The sequence below is a fragment of the Rhea americana genome, unplaced genomic scaffold (assembly GCF_003343005.1).
Source record: "Rhea americana isolate MKP2758 unplaced genomic scaffold, rheAme1 scaffold_147, whole genome shotgun sequence".
NCBI classification, from domain to species: domain Eukaryota; kingdom Metazoa; phylum Chordata; class Aves; order Rheiformes; family Rheidae; genus Rhea; species Rhea americana.
Genome location: NW_028185561.1, coordinates 2,272,568 through 2,291,083, shown reverse-complemented (window position 1 = coordinate 2,291,083; position 18,516 = coordinate 2,272,568). Strand labels below are relative to the sequence as shown.

The 18,516-nt window shown below is 39.8% G+C and overlaps 1 protein-coding gene and 1 non-coding gene across 3 annotated transcripts in view; both read left to right on the top strand.

Annotated features, from left to right (window-relative positions):
• The first annotated feature begins 73 nt into the window (after positions 1–73).
• Positions 74–144, top strand: LOC146599099 (small nucleolar RNA SNORD50). The gene has a single exon (XR_014895113.1). It is a non-coding gene; the product is annotated as a small nucleolar RNA SNORD50 (small nucleolar RNA).
• An 18,142-nt stretch (positions 145–18,286) lies between these two features.
• Positions 18,287–18,516, top strand: part of SYNCRIP (synaptotagmin binding cytoplasmic RNA interacting protein) — a 26,975-nt gene continuing 26,745 nt past the window's right edge. The window contains exon 1 of one of the 2 annotated variants that reach the window (XM_085299231.1): positions 18,287–18,426. The gene's annotated coding sequence lies outside the window, so the exon portion shown is untranslated. The remainder of the gene's footprint in view (positions 18,427–18,516) is intronic. The other variant, XM_085299228.1, reaches the window with a different exon arrangement.

Genomic DNA, 18,516 nt, shown 5'->3' with positions numbered 1-18,516 from the left:
TAATTTTTAATGTAATTGGGAATCCTGTGCAAAACTAGTACATTCCCTGATTTCCTGTATTGCTTTTGCATCTCATCTATGATGATCCTATCCCGAACCTGATTTCCCTGCTGAAAAACTTACTACGGATCCGGCATCTGAGATGAGACCAAAAGGCTTGATCTAATTTTCTTATGTTGTAACTCACTGTGGTTTTAAGTGTTACTATTTTTGAAAAAAAAAATCATGTATGCAAAGTGTGTTTGTCTGTAAATTTCAATTTCTTCCTTAAAAGGAGCCATTTGACTTAGACCTTATTCTCCTTTTTCCAGTGATGAGAGTTGGAACATTTTGTCAGTGCTACCTGACAAGTTTGGATGGTCTGTAACGGGAAGGAAGTGTAACACCTGAAGAGTTATTTCTGCTTGAAGTGGGACACCATGCTTTTTAAATCTCCTGCTGAAACAGCTGATGTTGTACTATTTAGCAGATTCTGTTTTCAGAAATTACATGTGAATTAATTACTGTGTCTATGTATTTAAAACAGCACCTTTACTAAAACTTTGAGCCTATCCCCTTTGTAGGGAGGATAACAGTAATAGGGAAATGAGCAGTGAGTGTCAAGTCATGGGGAAAAAAAAAACTAAGAATATTTGCCCTTTTAAAATATCTTAACTGTATACAGATTGGCTGATCCTGAACATCCATTTAACTCAATGGTGGAACTCAAGAGGTAGGCCATGTAAAGAGAGAATTAAAGCACAAATAGTTACCCAAGTTCATACTAGTGAATCTGCTTTTTGAGCATGGTGTCATCTAGAAGATGAGAGCAAGTAGATGATCTGTGGCAATCAACTACTGAATACTGACGCATAAACATGAAACTTGTAAGAAGGATATTCAAGTGTCATCAGAATTTGTGGTTACAGAAAAGCTAGATCTAAAGCATGCTTTGTCTTTATGTAGTGAGGGAGGAGAAGGAAGTGGGGCTTTTGTCTGCTACGTCAGCAGGATTACTGAAGTGGAACTCTTCCCCTTTTTGGAAAGACCCTGGAARATGTTACCTGCCCTCTGTGGGAAAAGAAGTCAGAGGGAAAAGGGGATGCATACATGGGAATGTCTGCTCTGAGCCTTAGTTTGAAGAGTAACCATGCAGTAAAATGGTAACAGCATGCACATTGCATTCAGCAAATGAACACTTTTCCAGGAAGAGGGATCACAGAAATCATTAACCAAATAAATTTGAGTTTAAAGACAAACCATTATGTACATAAGATCCAATCTACCTTTAAAGCATGACCCATAAATCTAAATGGCAAGAAAGCATAATAAAAAAATCCTGCAGTAGCAGGACATCCAACAGCTGATAGTTAGACTATTTTGATAGTCTCTAAATTTACAATTTCACTAAAATCTGAATCATTAAAACACAGGAAAATACCCTAGACTTGCACTCTTAACACAAAACCAGCAAAAATGCTGGCATTGGTTGCTAGCAGCCCTTCTTGCTTACAGAATTGGAGTTTTTAGCTCATGGAATATGTCTGCTTATAAATGACAAATACATGAAAAGCCACTTCTATGTCAGGCAATACCAAAGTGCAAAACTTAACAAGTAGCAGTGTCTAAAAGTATTAGAAATGACAAAAATTAGGAGAATTCTTTAGACTATTAAATTGTATATGCTCTAGGTTTGACCATAGATTTCAGGAATGTATTAAGTATTAATTCTGGTTATTGCTAGTGAGCAATACCCAGCTACTTTGGTCAAAGGCTATTCCTTTTCAGCAAGCAACTCTAAATCATAGTCCACCGAATGTATCAGAAACTGCAGAATATTATTGCAGAAAAGCTTCCCTTTGCTTTCAGCAGAATTTATTACTTCTGGTAACAAAACAAAATGTTACTGAGGAGGATAGGTATTTCAGTGTGCCATGTTTTGTACGTGATTTTTTTTTTTTGAATAAAGATGAGGATGTGAAAAACCTGCTAGCTGTTGCACATCAGTTTTGTAGTTACTTCAGGTGTTCCTTTACAGCTTGTACTTTACAAGAGCTACAAAGGCAGAGTAGCTTTGCTGCATCAACAGGTACAGGATGTACTGGACACATGGAATAATTCCATACTCTCTGCTTGAGTGACTCCTGGACAATGTAGCTATTAGTCATTATGCACTTCAAAAGTGTGATGAGAGCGGTCTCCATCTTTTGCCCTCTGGAGCTTTAAGAAAAGTCTGGATGCTGTTGGCCACTGTTCAGGGAAGTTATTCAGATGGTAAGTCAAAGTTGCACATCTTTGCTGATTCAGTCCACTTTTCTCCTTTTTTGTTGGAAAAAGGGATTGTGGGAAGACCAAAGAAATGGATAATACAGCACCAATGTTTGGTAAGTAGTATGTTAGATATTTTSAAAAGATTTGCATATGATTTGTGTTATGAGGTCAGAAGAGTAGGGTATGTGTATGCTGCTTTTCAGGTTGTAAAGATACTCTCAAGCAGAAAAGGCATTTTACTTTGCATGAAGCCAATAGGGAACATTAGGGAAACCTCTAGATATTTGTATGTCATGTGTGCAGTAAAATTGATGAGAATAGCTGTTTTTCTGATTTCAGGAATCTGAGTAGAAGCAAAACAAAGTTTAGGATTCTGGGTGCCTGAGCTTCAGATACCGAAAGCACTTCACATTGTTCTTGTGCAGTATGTTCCGAAATAATCCTTTGGGATACTCTCTGGTACAGGATTGACAGTACTGGACAGGTGCCAGAGAACCATTCTATTCCTGTATATCAAATACTGGAGGCCTGTCTCCAGGAGCTGTGTACTTAATGAAAAAAAGAGATGAGCCTCTCTATACAGAAAAAGATAATATGGGCACTGATAAGCATGTTATGGATTTAGTGGAAACCTCCTGATTTGAATTCTCAGGCTGTTTTAGGGCTGCAGAAGATAAAAAGGAAAACTCCGCTAGGAAAACTACTAGTATAGAAAGTGTTAACAAAAATGAATGTATCTTAACTGCCAGACTGACCCTAGAGGTTCTAGAATATGGGAATACTGAAGATGATCCAGGAAGATACTTGAATCACTAGATTTAAGGTGGAAGGAAAGATGCTTCTAATGGCATTTTTTTTCTCAGAGTGGGAGAGGGATAAAGTGCTTAAAAACTAAGTCCGGAGGTGGTTTGCATGGTTTTTTGAATCTGATTGKTTTTTTTTCTATATAAATTAAGAGATCGGGCTGTAAACAATAGTGTGAGACAAGTTTGGGATATGTGGCATGAGATTTCTCTGCAGAAAAGTACTTCAAGATCGACAAAAAAGCTTACTAGTTCTGACTTAAGATACTGCAGTAAAAGCCACTAAACTACTTTGTGCTTTTTAATAGTACGGTGAAAATTTGCACTAACCACTATTAAATAGTTTTGAATGTGGAAGCATCACATGGGTGTTGGGCTGTGATCCAAGAAATCAGTGGTTAGGCAAACTTTGTTCTGGAATATTGCCATGTATGGGTCTTACTGGGAGAAAGAAGCAGAACATTTTTCTGAGTTAAATGTGATGGTGTACTTAGAAGGAAGAGGAATATCTTGTACCTAGAATAAAGATACAAGAGTGGCTCTGTGTGAATGCTGTGCTAYTATTTAAGTGGTAAGGTTACTGTTATGGTGGGAGATTTTTGTCTGTTGATGAAGTCTAGCTTGTGGAGACCGTACAGCTATATAAAACAGCCACAGATGAAAATAATGTAGCAATGGATATCTTGCCACAGCATCCCCACTACCATGTTACGTGTATCGGCTGTTGTGAAGCCTGCATGAAGTAGCATGAATTGTAGTGGGCAAACGATTTTGGTTTGAGCCTGCAGTGAAGTATGCCACTCTGCTGCTGTATTGTGTGCTAGCTTAAGTGGAGTTGCTGCCTTCTTTTGTAGCCAGGCTCTTACTAGTATAAACATGCCATATATAGCTTGATTGAGTTCTCCTGATAAAAACGGGCATTGCATTTTGGTAACCATTGATCAGTGATAAATTCCAAAAGTAAAAGCTTAGAAACAAATTTTTGAGTCTGAGGGACTCCTGGTTAAGACAGTTGAACCTAAATGCTGATACAGTTCAGAGTTCTCTTTACTGGGGGGATATTGAGTCCTGACTTGAAATTTAAATCTTTTTTCTGTATAGCCTTTCACCTACAGGAGCAAGAAAGCAATACTTGAGAGGACTGAACTTAACCTGAGCTACAATCTGAAATAGGAAAAAATTTAGATGAGCATCAATTTCTGTGAATGTTTGAGGATAGATGGAGGCCTTTATATACAATGTATATGTATGTATGCTATGGCCTGTGTTCTATATACCTTTTGTTACTGCAATTAGTATCACAGTACTTCTGTCCTTGTCCATCTTTCTTAGATGATAGACACTAGAAAACTAAAATGATGAATTCCATTTTTCCATTCAAACATCTTGGAGCTTTTTAGTTGATAGTCCAGTTAAGCTATCAGGGATATGAAGACAGTACTTCTCAGCTATTGTTTCAGRCTTCCTGCAGGCTTCAGAGGACAAAGTGGTATTTTGTGCTTGGAAGAATGACTGTATTGAGTTGGAAAAAATCTGCCTTGCTCAGTATTCTGTCTGAAGATGACCAGTGTAAGAAACAGGAGAGGTATAGAGATCCTTTCCAGCAGTTTGCTTAGGAATTTCCCAAGACTTACCATTTGTATTCGAATACTTGTTAGCAGTTATGATCTATCTCCATTTTAAAAAATGTGAAATGTGAAAGATACATGGGCTGTAAAATGAGTGAACTAGTTAATGTTTGTAACTGGAGGAGGGCTAATATAAAAGCTTTTTTCTTTGAAGCTGCTTAACTCAGATGTCACTTTCAGTTCTGACACTAATGCAAACCAAGTTAAAAGAGTCTAGTTAACGCYTAAATACTAGGCCAGCTTTACGATTTAGTTGAGCTCTCCTGGAGGTAAAGATATGAATTGATGCATGAGGCATGTTCTTACCCTCAGTACCCCTTCATACTTCAGGCTTCTCACCAGATCCATAATGCCACAACATTATTTCTTTTCTGTGTGATTTTGGTTCTTTGTAACTGAAGGAACATTGTCTCAGCAGTGATAGTACTGGTTTTATCATTGCTGGTGATTAACGATTAGAATTTGGCCTAACTGCAAATTAGTATTTTATGTGTATGGAAAGAAACTGACAAGACAAGAACAGGCTGTGAAATGTAACATATCTAGAYTTTGTTTTGAAACTGGCAAGTTGATCTGAATGAAAGTAAAGATTCTGTTTTTGAGTTATCTGAAGACCATTGAAAAGGAAGAATGCACAGTTGTTAAGTTGGCATACTTCATGTTACAGTGACAAACCAGGGAATAATTTGCCTTAACTGGTTGGTTTCTTGGTCAGAATGAGTGATATTGCAGATAGCATACACAGTCCTGGAAGAAACATTTGAGACTTAAATCCTGTGTGTGTTTTTGTGTACTGGAAGGGTCATTTACTTCAGCAGGAAATAAAATAGAATGCTTCATTTTTGTTTTATTTCCTACACTGTCAGATGTGTGGTAGTACTGAAATGCAGCAAGTGGCAGTTCCTTCTGAACTTAAGTCACATTGGTAAATGTTAGGAAAACCTTTCCCTTTTTTCTGAAGTGCATTTAAACAGTCTCAATATAATTGTTCATTTATAACTGTATTTTAGAATATTTATTTTCTGAAAACAGTTGGGTTATGTTCTCTTCTGAAAACTTCTAGTTACCTCGTTGTTGTTGCAAACTGGAAAAAGCTAAATGGGTTTCAGTTTGAGAATTTTATAAAAGTGAGATTTTAATGGCAGGATAGGAGTTACATTCAGAAGAGTTTTGAGTAATTTTAATAAAACAGGATGTCACAATTCTGAGAATATTCACCCCAAAAACTTGAGGGAAATGGGAGCAGTGTCCAGATATATAAAATATTAAAATGTTAATGTGAAGTAGTTTGTGTTCATTTACAGTGCTTTTGCACTTAAGTTGTATTGCCAATGAAATCCTGTTCAATGTAGTTTCTACTAATTTGGAGTACAGGCTGCAAGGCCACTGTAAGCCTTTTTCCCCATGTAAAGGGATCTGTATATGAGGACTTATTGGCAGGGTTGGCTTCAGGGAGTCTTGCTGTTGCTTTTTCTGCCTACTATAACAGGCATGATGAGAAGATTGGAGGTAGTATGAATACTTTCTTTGTAGGAGTTTAGAGGAGTAAGACTGAACAATTGTAGCAACTGATACACTTACGAAAGTGCAGCCCCATCATGAGCCATGTTGGAAAAGGGAAAGCCCAGACTTAGCACCTGTTCTTCATTAGGGTCCAAAATCATCAAGAACTGAAGACGACTGGTGCCACTGACTCATGACATGGCAGGAGGGTGATCCTCCTGCTCTTACTATCTTTTCTTGTTTTGAGGGGAGGGCACTTGAAAGTTTACAGCTGCTAGGGTTCTCTGAATGTGGCAGCTTATGATTTCTCAGGTTTATTTCAAGRTGAGGAAATAGTTGAGTAAGGAAAAGATATCTCTGTGTATGAGACTAGCAGTCAGGGTAACTGAATACTAGACTACTTAAGTGAGAACTGAGTCTTAGAATATTACATTAGGCATGCTTTATCATTAATTTTGGGGGAGGGAGCAGATGAAGACTTATTTCCTGCCTTAGGGGGAATAGGAGTGCTATCTTCCAGGAGTGATAAATGATGGGTAGAGGCATGAGCAGTACTAGGCAATAGTATGATACCAGTGAAAATGTAGACTCCTATCTTAGCATCTAAGGATTTATATAAAATACTACTAAAATTCAAGTTCATTAGTGGCTGCTAAACCATTTATACTGTGTAGCAATTTTTTTCTCTTGGTGGTGTAGTAGGAGTCTCAAATATGTTATATCACACCAGCCTTTGGAGGGATCAGTGAAGACATCACTGACTGGGCATTTATTGTATAGGAAGCAAATAAGGTTGCTGTGTGCTTAGGGCAAATCATATGAGGATGAAGTCAGGGATTTCAAATAAAGTGCTTATTCTCTACTTTCTGGGGCCTTTATATCTATGTCAGGATTTTTCTGGTTTTCATGAGACTTGCTCCCTGAATGACTTTTGCTTCCCAAGTGAATCATTTTTCAGCTTAGAGCTATTTGTCTTCCATTMTTTCTCAATTATTTGCATTGTTTAAGTATGTTCCATTTCAGAGCTGGACTCTGATTTTGATGGTGGTTTGAGATTACAAAAGTTGAATTTGACAGCATGTGGAGACAGGACCATGTCTTGCTAACTGAAAGGAAGATACTTGCCCTTTGTGGTAGTTAGACATAGTTGATGGGGTGTTTTTGCCACTCTGGCAAAAACTGATCTGAGAGCTTGATTTCATGGACTGATTTAGAATGTTGTGAGTGCAATCTCTATTATTTCCATCTCTAGGGAAATGACTTTCAGATGATACTTAAAATACATAGATTTTCCCAAAACAGTAAGGCTGTTACCTTGTGGCTTAATGTTTTGGAGATCTGTAGGAGAGAATAGAGTCTTAAAAAAAAAAAACAAAAAAAAAAAAAACAAAAACAAAAAAAAAACACTTTACATCTACTTCTCTACAATCTTCTGTTAAGATAATTATTCCCATTTCCCCCTCAAGACTTACTGTGTTAGCTTGTACCATAACTAACAAGAATGACAACTTACTCTCAAGGAGAAAGTATGTTTCTCACATTCAGTGGTATTTGCTCAGAAAAACAGAGTGACAAATGAGCCTCTGCATGCTCGTTAAGATGCAGGAAAAAAAGCATGTGCCAGCTGACTTGGTAGCGCTGGTAAATTTAGGAGCATGGAGATCAGGATGACGGGTACATCTATAACTATGTACAAGGACAAGATATTTTCAGGGTGCAGTTGCTGTTATTCAGCATATAACTTGTGTTAAGTTAGCAACAAATATTGGAGACTGAACTATCCTGACAAATAAAAATAGTCTTCCCACAGTTTTGAATGAGGTATTTATTTCCTTTTTGGCATTCATTTTTAGTTACCTAACCTTTTTAATAGGTTAACTTAAATCTGTAGCTAAATAGTATAAAAACAACATTTTTACATTTACAGTATTCTAGAGTCCAAAAACTTTTGAATGCTTAGCAATACTGTGAGTCTTTTAGGTCTTTGGGAAATAAGTTCTTATAGAAGATAATACAAAAGATTTTTAGTCACTCTTTTGTTCTCCTGTGTTAGAACGCACCTACTCATTAATTAGAATGTCTCAGTTACACAGTTCATCTGTACAGAAAAGGGAGGAATGTGAAGTGTCAAAAATATTACCATAAACAGTCATGGTTACTGGTGTAACAACAATTGTTTTAGCTTTTTAGTTGACCTACATACAGAAATATTTAAAAGCTCTTTACATTTTTAATTGGAATATATAAAAATTGCAAATGTTTATGCAATAAGAGGTTTATAGTATGAAATGTAGAAGTCATTGTGCTGCTTGCCAGTTCTTGATGTTTAAGAAAACATTCTATTTTGAAGCAAACCTTGAAGTCATTTTTAAGAACTGTGGGCTTTCCTGCATAAACACAGAAAATACCCCTTTTCTTACCCCTTTTATTTTTCAGTGCAACTTGGGGAATGGAGAAGCACAAAATACTTTTAAGACAAACTTCTTCCACAAAAAAAAATTAAAAGGGAGACATGACTACAGTTTTACTGTAAATTGTTGAGAACCATGTTTTCATACCCAAAATTCATACTATTACATCCTCTACGGTAGTACCAACTTAACTTCCTACTGTTGTGTGTAAGACCCTAGGGTACCCCTGGCCTCTGACCTCAAGGCAGCAATTGTAAGGCTATAATATGTGCTGTGGGCAATGTTACTTTGTCGCTTTTGGTTCCAGTTTTAACTTTTTAATTTCCTTTAGTCACAGTTGTGTGGAAGATCTTGTGAGCAATATGTTATTAATGAGCTCCAGTGTAGAAACCACTGTCCTTGGGATGGCTGTTACCTGTTCTCTCTAACTTTAAAAGGAAAAAAAATTATTAGGTATGGTTTTATTGTGGATATTTAATAGTAACCAAAACTGCTCATGACTATCTCCACCTACCCAAAAGAGATGAAAATGCTGCAGTGAAGGGAAGAAAGAGACCCAAGGATGTAATAATACCTAATACCTGTTGAGGTTTTTGTAGAAACAAGACCAATCCCTGTAATTGATTTGATAGCAGTGATTTGGTTTTCAGAAATCAGGGACAGAGCCTGCAAATAAGTCATTGATTAGCTAAACTGCAGATCTCAATGACAGTGAGCTGAGCTTCAGGTTGTTTCAGATGTGAAAGGGAAACATATTTCCTCTCCCACTTCCCTGTTGATACTGGGCTCCATGCCTGGAAGAGTTCTGGGCAATAAAGTGGTGGTTAGGAAAAAGATGAAAGGCTGGTTTTAGTTTAAGATATTTCTCACTCAAAATTAATACAACAGAACAGGATATCAACTGTATTTCTTAGTAGAGCATTCTCCAAGAGAACCACAAGCATTTTTGTTGAGAAAAATCTGATTTCCGTGGAACAAGTCTCTATTGAACTTTTCTTCACTATCTTGAAAGCTGACTAGGAAACAGGCACCTGAGGATCATTAAAAAGGCAGAAAAGAATTTATGTGGAGATGGTAACCTTCTGTAGCAGCAGCAAAAGAAGCCTCAGCAGAAGTGGCATCTTGAAAGCAGAAATTCTGAGCTTCTGCTAGAGTTCCCTCTAGAAGAATGATGAGATTTAACAAAAATCCTGATCTTTTTTCATAATCCTACATGTCTAGGAAATGCAGCCATTGAGGTAATGTAGAAAAATTCATATCTTGAGCCAAGCTGCAGAAATATATCCATCAGATTAATTTGTTTTGTGGCTGGCTGAGATGATGCTGTCCTATTTTACTAGGAGGAATTTTGTATGATGGACTTGACATCCTTTGGGGCGGATGGATTTCTTGCTAAGGAATCTGACCAGCAGCTGGAGAGTCAGAGCCCAGGAGAAAACACTGGTTTACTGGTCATCCATCTTGTGCTGCTTAACAGTAGAAGGACCCATCTATGACACCTTGACTTAGCTACAGAAAGCAGGTGAGCTGGTAGGCTGGAATGCCTGTCATGTTTGATTTTGAAAGGTGTTTGCAGCAAATATGCATATACTTCACAACACACACACACACACACACACACACACACACACACACACACACAAAATCACTAATTGCTGTCCTTGTGCATTTGTTTTCCAAAACTTTCTGCATTGTGTGCACAAACTGCACAAGTTTGTAATATTCTCAAACTAAAGCTAGATTCTTGGACACATTGCTTACCACCACTTTTGTCTCAGCAAATCTGTATCAGTACAGTTGACCTGAACTCTGTAATCAGTTTTTTATGGATACAATTTACTAAACAGAATCAGTTATCTACTGTTAATAGGTTAAAGTAGTTAATAAGTGTTAGCACTAAGCTAGAAACATGTACCTTTCAGTATTCATGAGCTCATCTCTTGAATATCTTTGCAATTTTTCTTGGGAGAGACAAGCTATTCTTGTTGATGTGATAGTAAAATCTGAAAGAATCTAAACTGGAAGGATATATATTAAAAAATCTAGAAGCTCCTGCAGTTGTTCTAATCACCAGTGATTAATTTTTTTATTAACAAGATGCTCAGTGCTGTCAGCTGGAATCTAATAGTAAGCACTAGGAATGCATATTCTCATATAGTTGTGTTCAGTCCTCTTACTGTGCTACGCAGGTGTCCAAATATTGTCCTTTCGTATAGAGCTCTAGTTGGAAAGCCAAATTACTTTGGTTAATTTGAATTAGGCATCATAAAAAAAAAAAAAAAAAAAAGCTGAGTATTTATGTAGTGATAAATTGATCAAAGATTTATTTAAATTCATCAAAGATTTATTTAAAAGACCCTGGCAGATTCAGTTTTCCAAAATGGAACTTCACTGTAATTCATTTTAAATGGTGCTGCTTTTAAGATCTAAACTAAAAATTGTAGGTTCTTTGTTCACAGGATCAAAGAGACACATCTCTCAAGTTTTTCCTGAAGGTAAATTGAAGCATAAAGTTCTTCATAGGTCTCCTGTAGATCACAGAACAGCAATTTTTCTAGTGCCTAGCTGCTAGGTGAAATTAAAATGTAGCTTCTCTGAATAACTAAATTATTACTTACATCTAGCAATGTAATGTGGCAGTAATATACAATATTAATGACTTTTTCAGGTTTGAGAACAAAATGTTACCTAAACAACACTGCCTATGCAGAGCAATGAAGAAATACCTGATTAGCTCTAAAAAGCCAGAAAAGGCAACTTTACACATTTGCTGGAATTCTGTGCTGCCWTGTGTCTGCTACCTGAGCTAACTTTAGATCCAATTCCAGTGTCTCTCGCTGCCAGTATAAAAGTATGGTCTAGGTCTTCTCGAGAAGACTGCTTAAAAGCAGCAAGCAGAGCCTGAAATACTGATTCCTCATCCTTGTGCTCTAATTTGTGCTGCAAATGGAGAATTCCCATAATGCAGGATACTGCCTTTGGGAAAAAAAAATGCAATTGTATACAAATGTTCTGTTTTGGGACTCTGCAGAAATGCTGCATTTGTGTTTGTACCTGGCAAAGTTAGTAAGAAAAAGAAAAAAGAAAAAAAGATTGTTTCAGTCTTGCAAGGAAATCTTGGAGAAAAGTGAGATTCTTTGGGCTCACTCATACTTGAAAAGACTTCTTGCATGTTTAGTCTGGAATGCTTATTCTGAAAGCAGTGTATTGAGCTGCTGCACTGGGCACTTTTCCCTCCTGAGTAATAAACAGTATTCCTACTAGCTTGCTAAGTAGGGCTGGGATATGAGCCCAGATATGGACAACTGATCATCCACACTATTAAATAGTTAATTCAGCCTCTGCCTATTTAAGCCTGGGCTAGCTAGGACTTACAGATAATACTTGGCCATGATTTAGAGGTTAACAGGTATGAGATGAGCTGTGGGAAGGCAAGCTGTGCTATCCAAATTTACCTTAGAGCTGGAGGACAGTCCATGACCTGTTTCACTTACTAGTCTGGCTGTGGCCATTTTGTCTGCCGCAGGCTGCTTTTCCTGCCCTGGAATAGATGCCCAGGATTGCAGGGTAATATTCTATAACATGACAACAGGCTGTCTGGCTTTGGAGATTGTCTTAATGCACAAGTTACTAAACTTTCAGGACATGGGGCTAGACCATCTCAATGGTTGTTCTCCTTTTCTTCTACCCTTTGTTTGGCTTTTAAAGTGTGCTAAGTACTAAAATCTTAATGATTAATAGTAAGAGCAGGAGGATGTTCAGAAACTGTCTGTACAGTGATGTAAGAAGCTGGATGCATACCCAAGGTGGAGGAAGGTTTAAAAAGAGCAGTCAGTTCTGCATTGATGCTTTCACTTGAGGCTCTACTCAACGAGYTGCAGCTTCAGCACTTGGCTACCTCATACTATGTAAGAGGACAGAATAGCGCTACTGTCCTGAGATGACTTCAGGATGTTTTGAAGGTCTCTTTTCAGACATTTATGAGGAATGTGCTGCAGTTTTCTTGCATTAGTCTTTCTTATGAGCCAGAATGTACTTGGATATAGTGAAATGAGTTTTCTCCAGCTCCTCTGTGCTAACCTGAAGGTTAGTATCTCCAATAGTTTGGAGTCAGAGGACTGACTGTTCACTTCCCTGAATGTCTTTTCCTTCTCCTTCCATGGAGTTTTGCCAGGTGTTGACCTAAGGTAACATTCTTCTGGGTAAGAGCCTTAATGAGGGGAACGGGGTGGAGAAGAAGCGGTAGTTGCTGTGTTCTAATTCTGGTTTTCATACCACCAGCAGCAGTAAAGCAGCAGTTTTTTCTTCAGTTTGGGAAGTCTATCCCCATAGTTTCTTCACCCTGTAATAAACTTGAGTTGTATGCATAGAATGTCTGTGGCTTATGGGTCTGTGGTGGTATAAGGGATATGTGGTCAGAGAATCTGGAAGAAGGTTAACATTTGCATGTGTATCTTTGCAAGAAGTGGGAAGGGCTTGAGATGAACAGATTAGCAACTATATGTTCTTTTGCGTAGTACAATGACACAGTATATGTACTCAAGAGTTTAGACCACTATTCAAAGCTGGGGGGGGGGGAATGTAAGAACAGGGTAAGCGTATGATAGCACTTTCTGGCACACTCTCCCAGCTTCCATAAATTTCTGCTGCAAAGACTAAGAGGTGATATCTCTGCATTTAAAAATCTAGATGGGAGTGTCTTCCATTAATTTGGCCAATTGTTTTTTTGGATTTGGGAAAGTATCCATAACTTTGTCAATGAATTCCCCAGTGCAGTTGCATGTTGTAGTAGAACTAGCTCTTTTTTTTTTTTTTTTTTTGAGCTTGCTATCTGCCAGTTTCATTTGGTCCTGCCTAGGTCTTCTGTTGGAAAAAAATGGTGAACAGCTTTCTAGTTGCTTTCTCTATACCACTTCTGAGTTTGTAGGCTTGTATCATGCCCCCTCACTTCTCCCTTCTCCATGTTATAGAGCCCTAGTCTATGTGGTCATTCCTTAGTGAAAACCACCTTCAATCACCCTTGTTATGCTTCTCTATGCTATTTCTTCTATCTGCTTTTAGAAATGAAGAAATTCGAACYGTCTTCAGTGTTGAAGAGGTGGATGCAATGTGGATTTATGTAGTAGCATGATAATGTTCTGTTTTGTTCTTTAAGTAACTCCTAATAGTTGCTTTGCTTTTTTTTGACCACTAAGCATAGGGCATTTGCAGTTCTTTGTGTCCTGGGATCTGGTTTCTGAGTGATAATAGTCACTGTAGAGTGGCTCTGTGAGTTGGCACTTCCACATATGCACAGAAGTAACGCGTATTTTACTATTTTGTGTGCATTCAGTCTCTCCTATTCCACATCTGTCAATACCTGCATATTAACATATTCTGCAATGTTTGCTCTGAACTCAAGGCAGATACACAGCTTTTTTAAAAAGCCTCTGATTTGCATCAGTTTCAGATTAGAATACAGCTGAAAGTGTTAATGGACTGTGAGCTCAAATACCTTCTGCTTTTTCTGTTGTGCCTTTTTCAATGTCAGCTATGGAATGTTTGATTTCTGAGAGGGATGTACCTATGTGTGGAAGGATGATTAAGTAAAAGGAAGAAAAAGCAGTAATTGTTACTGAAAAGGGACTTTGAAATATAGGTACTTTTGGAAATAAGCAGTCTAGTATTCTTCCTTGTGTATTCTTCCACAGAAGCTAAAGCAAAAGGGAGAGAAGCAGTTCAGAATGGAAGTTATTTAAGACTTTCAGACAGTCTGTGTATAAAACACATGCTATATCAAAAATAGAGAGGGGAGAAAAACAGCTAGGAGAATCCTATTCCTCTTCACTGGCAGGTTGGTTCTCTGCCTATGATTTCATCTGGAAAAAAATATTTAGCAGTGTGCAGGTAATTTCAATTTCAAAGGCTCTGAAGTGCAAGGTATAAAGACTCCAAATTGACCTTGCAGAGTAAGAATTAAAAATTAGTGAAAAAAGTGACTTTGGTTTTGGTAGAAAAATAATTTTTCTAAATCTTAATAAACACCAATTAATGAGTACATAGAGTTATATTTGTGAAAATTAGAATAACTAACCTAGTCACTGGGTTTGCAAACATTTGCTGCTTTTGTGCCACTAACATAATTGGAGGCACTAACTGCATAAAGTGTTTGAAGACTTAGCAGGATCAAAGAAATAGTTTAAATGAGGAATGAGCTTGATAATAATCAGGTTGTTAAATCTGCCTAGTTTGGGCAAAGGAAGATATATGAATATAACAGGAAAGAATACTGAAAGAAAATATTACTGTCACTTAAGATGAGTCTCTTTCTGGAACAACGTGACAATTTAGATCATAACTTGCATTTGAAAATGAGAGAATTCAAATGTGGAATTTGGGGAGAAATAACTTTAATATATGTTTGGTTCAGTCCTATACCTCTATGTGCATATATCTGATTTATATTTATTTTCTGGTTCATTTCTGACTTGCATTTTTCTGTTAATATACAAGACCTAGGCAAGGCTGTGTACTTTGTAACTTGATCAATCTATCTTTTAAGAACTAGAGCCTGGCTGATAAAAATGAAAAATTAAGTGGGCTGCAGTGTTACTTATTTTACAAAAAATCTCATAGGGTAAATAGACCAGTGACCAGGTGTGTGCTACATGGAATAACTACAGACTTGGTTCCTTTCCCTAGGTTAGATATTCATATAATACATTATTGTATACTTGGCAGTCTCACCAAGCAGACTTGGGGCTAGGAATGGATTGGGAAATGTATTGTTCTGAAACCCCAAGAGTGGCTAATGCATTTCAGAATTGTGTTGTGACAGACAAAGCACAGGGGTCTTGTAATGCTACTACCAGCAGTGATACTGCTGTGATCCGTGATCCACCCTTCTAACATTGTAGCTGGTGCTTTTCATAGCTCAGATGTAACTAATTAAATCAGTGAACTTAAATTTTTAAGTTTTCTCATGGAAGGAATGGCATCTTAATAGGCATCATACAAACTAGAAGGAAGATTCCTGTTGATTCTCTTCAGGATTTTCATTCCTTGTATAGTTTTAAAAAATTATTCCCTAAACATCAGTAGACCAAAAGCAAAAATTAGACTTTCTGATAAATTTGTGGTGATCAAATTCAATTTACTCTTCACTGCTTTATCCGTGCAACTCCTGTTGTAATCACTGGTCTTACAACAGACAGCAGAGAGGCTCAGATGAGCTCTGATTTCAGTTCTACATAGGACATGGCAATTGGGCTAAAAGCAAGAAGGGATCTCATATTCCCCCCTGCCCCACCTCCTTCCCCCCCCCCCCAAAAAAAAGAATTAGCATAATTTTTGTTATTGTGAGAAGCAGTCCAACTTTCAAGCATGTGGAATGAAACTTTGTAGAAATCCAACTCACAAAATAAGTGTCTGCTGCAAACATTTGGGGGTGACAGGAGTTCCTAGTAATGTTTTCTATGATCTTCTGATTTCCAGACTCTCTTCCTGAGCATGCCACGTCTCCCTCTCTCATACTGATATTAGGGCTAATAACGACTATATTTAGAGGAACTGCATGTGAGACTTTGCTTCCTCTTTTCTGCATGAAAAATCAAAGCATTGAATAGCTGTGATTTAAACAAGAGTGCAAATCTGCACTGCCTTTATCCTCATCTTTTTATTGTTTTATATCCCTTTTATGGAGGAAAAGGGAAGTACATAGAAGTAATTTTCCCTTGGGGGGGGGCAGGAAGGGGCCTGAAAGTGGGAATTACATTCTTGGCAGTCTGTCCTTCTGCTGGCAGTCAGATCCACTAACTGAAAACTTACAAAACATTTTATAGTAGTTTGAAAGAACTAATGCATTTATGAAACACATTATTCTGGCTCAAGTCTGTACAGTAAAACTTTTTGCTGAAATCCCTTCTGTAAGTGTATGAAAATGTTTTAGTGTGATAATTTCATTGAAAACTACTCTCCAAATATCATCTGTAGATGGCACCTGTATTTCCCTGTTGATAGCATTTTTTGTGGGGGGGGGGAGAAATCATTCTTGCAGGATTCATGTATTCATTTTTGTTATAAAGACTGTAATTAAAAATATCATGCAGGTTTTTGCTAAAAAAAAATAGGGAGTTTTTACTGAAATATTTTTATTTTTCAGGAAATAACTTTCCATTTTCAAAATTTTTAAATGCTGAGGGGAGTTTGAGTTAAAAATGGGTTTTTAATAACTTTCAAGTTATAAACTAGCAGTAATTTGTGACAGTGTACAGCTGTCCTATTTGTTGCTGTTTCAGGATAGCCTGTGAGGAGGTTGAGTGGTTTTTTTTTTATGAAATCTTACTGGATCAAATGCTTAAGATTGGTATCACTGAATACCAGTTCTGTTTCATTTATTGCACTAATGTGAATATTTGTTGACAATCAGCTTATGCTGCAATTGTCTTTTTGCTGCACTGTGCAGAGGTAAGTTTTTAATGCATTGGAGATACTGAAGGTGTTTAGTTGGGCTAAGGGACAGCTGTAGTTCACTAACTTCTTTGACTGAGCTGCTTTTGAGGAAATGAGTAATATTTTGTGTGCCTTCCTGCCTTCATCTGGCTGCCTTTATATGGAATTACAGGTCTTGCAGGGCTTACTGAGTTCATCTCCAAAGCTCATCTGTGAGGCTCGGAAACTTGACTTGTTGGGAATRTAATTTCAAAAGGGTGCAACACAGATCTTGAAGAAGGGCCACTTAATATTGTACTTTCTGCTGCAGTCAGCATTAAAAAGTTAAATCAGAAATTAATGGCCACCTAAGGCGAGGCTACCCTCTGCCTGGAAGTAAATGATACCCTGCTCTGAGGCCTGTCTCTGCAGGTGACATTTCGGTGAGCTGTGTGAAACCCAAGCCGGTGCCAGGCTTAACTCGTCCCTGCCCAGGTGGCCTCCTCCATGGGGCTGTCCCGCTCTCGTACGCCGGAGCCTTTAATCCACATTTACCAAGCGCGGCGGTTTCGGGAGCTCCGTTGCCTTTAAGCCGCGCGACCGTTAGAGCCGTTGGGCTGGAGGTGGGGGGAGGGGGGGGGAAAAGAGGGTTCCCTGCTCCCGCGGGGGGAGCGGGGCTCCGCGGCGCCTCCCCGTGGGCTCCGCGGCCGGCGGTCACACAAAGCGCCGCGCCGCTCCCTTTGTCTGCGTGGCTTTGTCTCGGCCGGGGCCGCGGCGGCCGCGCGCGGGCCCCTCGGTGCCACCTGCGCGCCGTGGGAACGGCCGCTCGCCCAATCCGCGCCCAGCGCGCCGCGCCGCGCCCGCACAGGTGCAAAGGCGGCGGGCGAGGCGCCGCCGGGGCCGGGCGCGGCCCGCTCCGCGCCGCCGCCGCCTCCTCCCCCTCCCCCTTCCCCTCCCCGCCCGGGCGCGGAGCGTGCGCGTGCGCGAGCGCCGCGCGCCCCCGCTCGCTCACGCTCCGCCCGGCCGCGGCGCGCGCCGCTCCCCGTGGAACGCCGGGCGCGGGGAGAGCTGGGGGTGGGGGGGGGGAGGGAGGGGGCGGGGCCGGCGGGCGCGCGCGCGGCCCGGCGGGCGGGGCGAGGCGATAACCCTTGCGGAGCTGCCTGGGAGACCCCGGGGTTGGGGCTGCGCCAGCGCGCGCGGCGCCTCCTCCCGCCCCCCGCCCCCCCCCGCGCGCCGAGTGGAAGGGGCTGGGGCTGGTGCCAGCAGCGGCGTGAGCGCTCGAGCGGCCGCCATTTTACGCCAGCTCCAGCACACTGCCCGGACACGCCGAGGGAGCGGAGAAGGGGGGCAGCTCCTCAGCACGCCGAGCCGCCAGCCGCGCCCCGAGCCCCTTCGCACGGCGTTTCGCCCCCGCAGCCGCAGGTCAGAGGCTGGGCGCCCGCGGGCAGGCCGGCGGGCGCCGCTCGCGATCCCGCTCGCCCTGGCCGCGGCTCGGCGCGGCGCGGCGGTAGC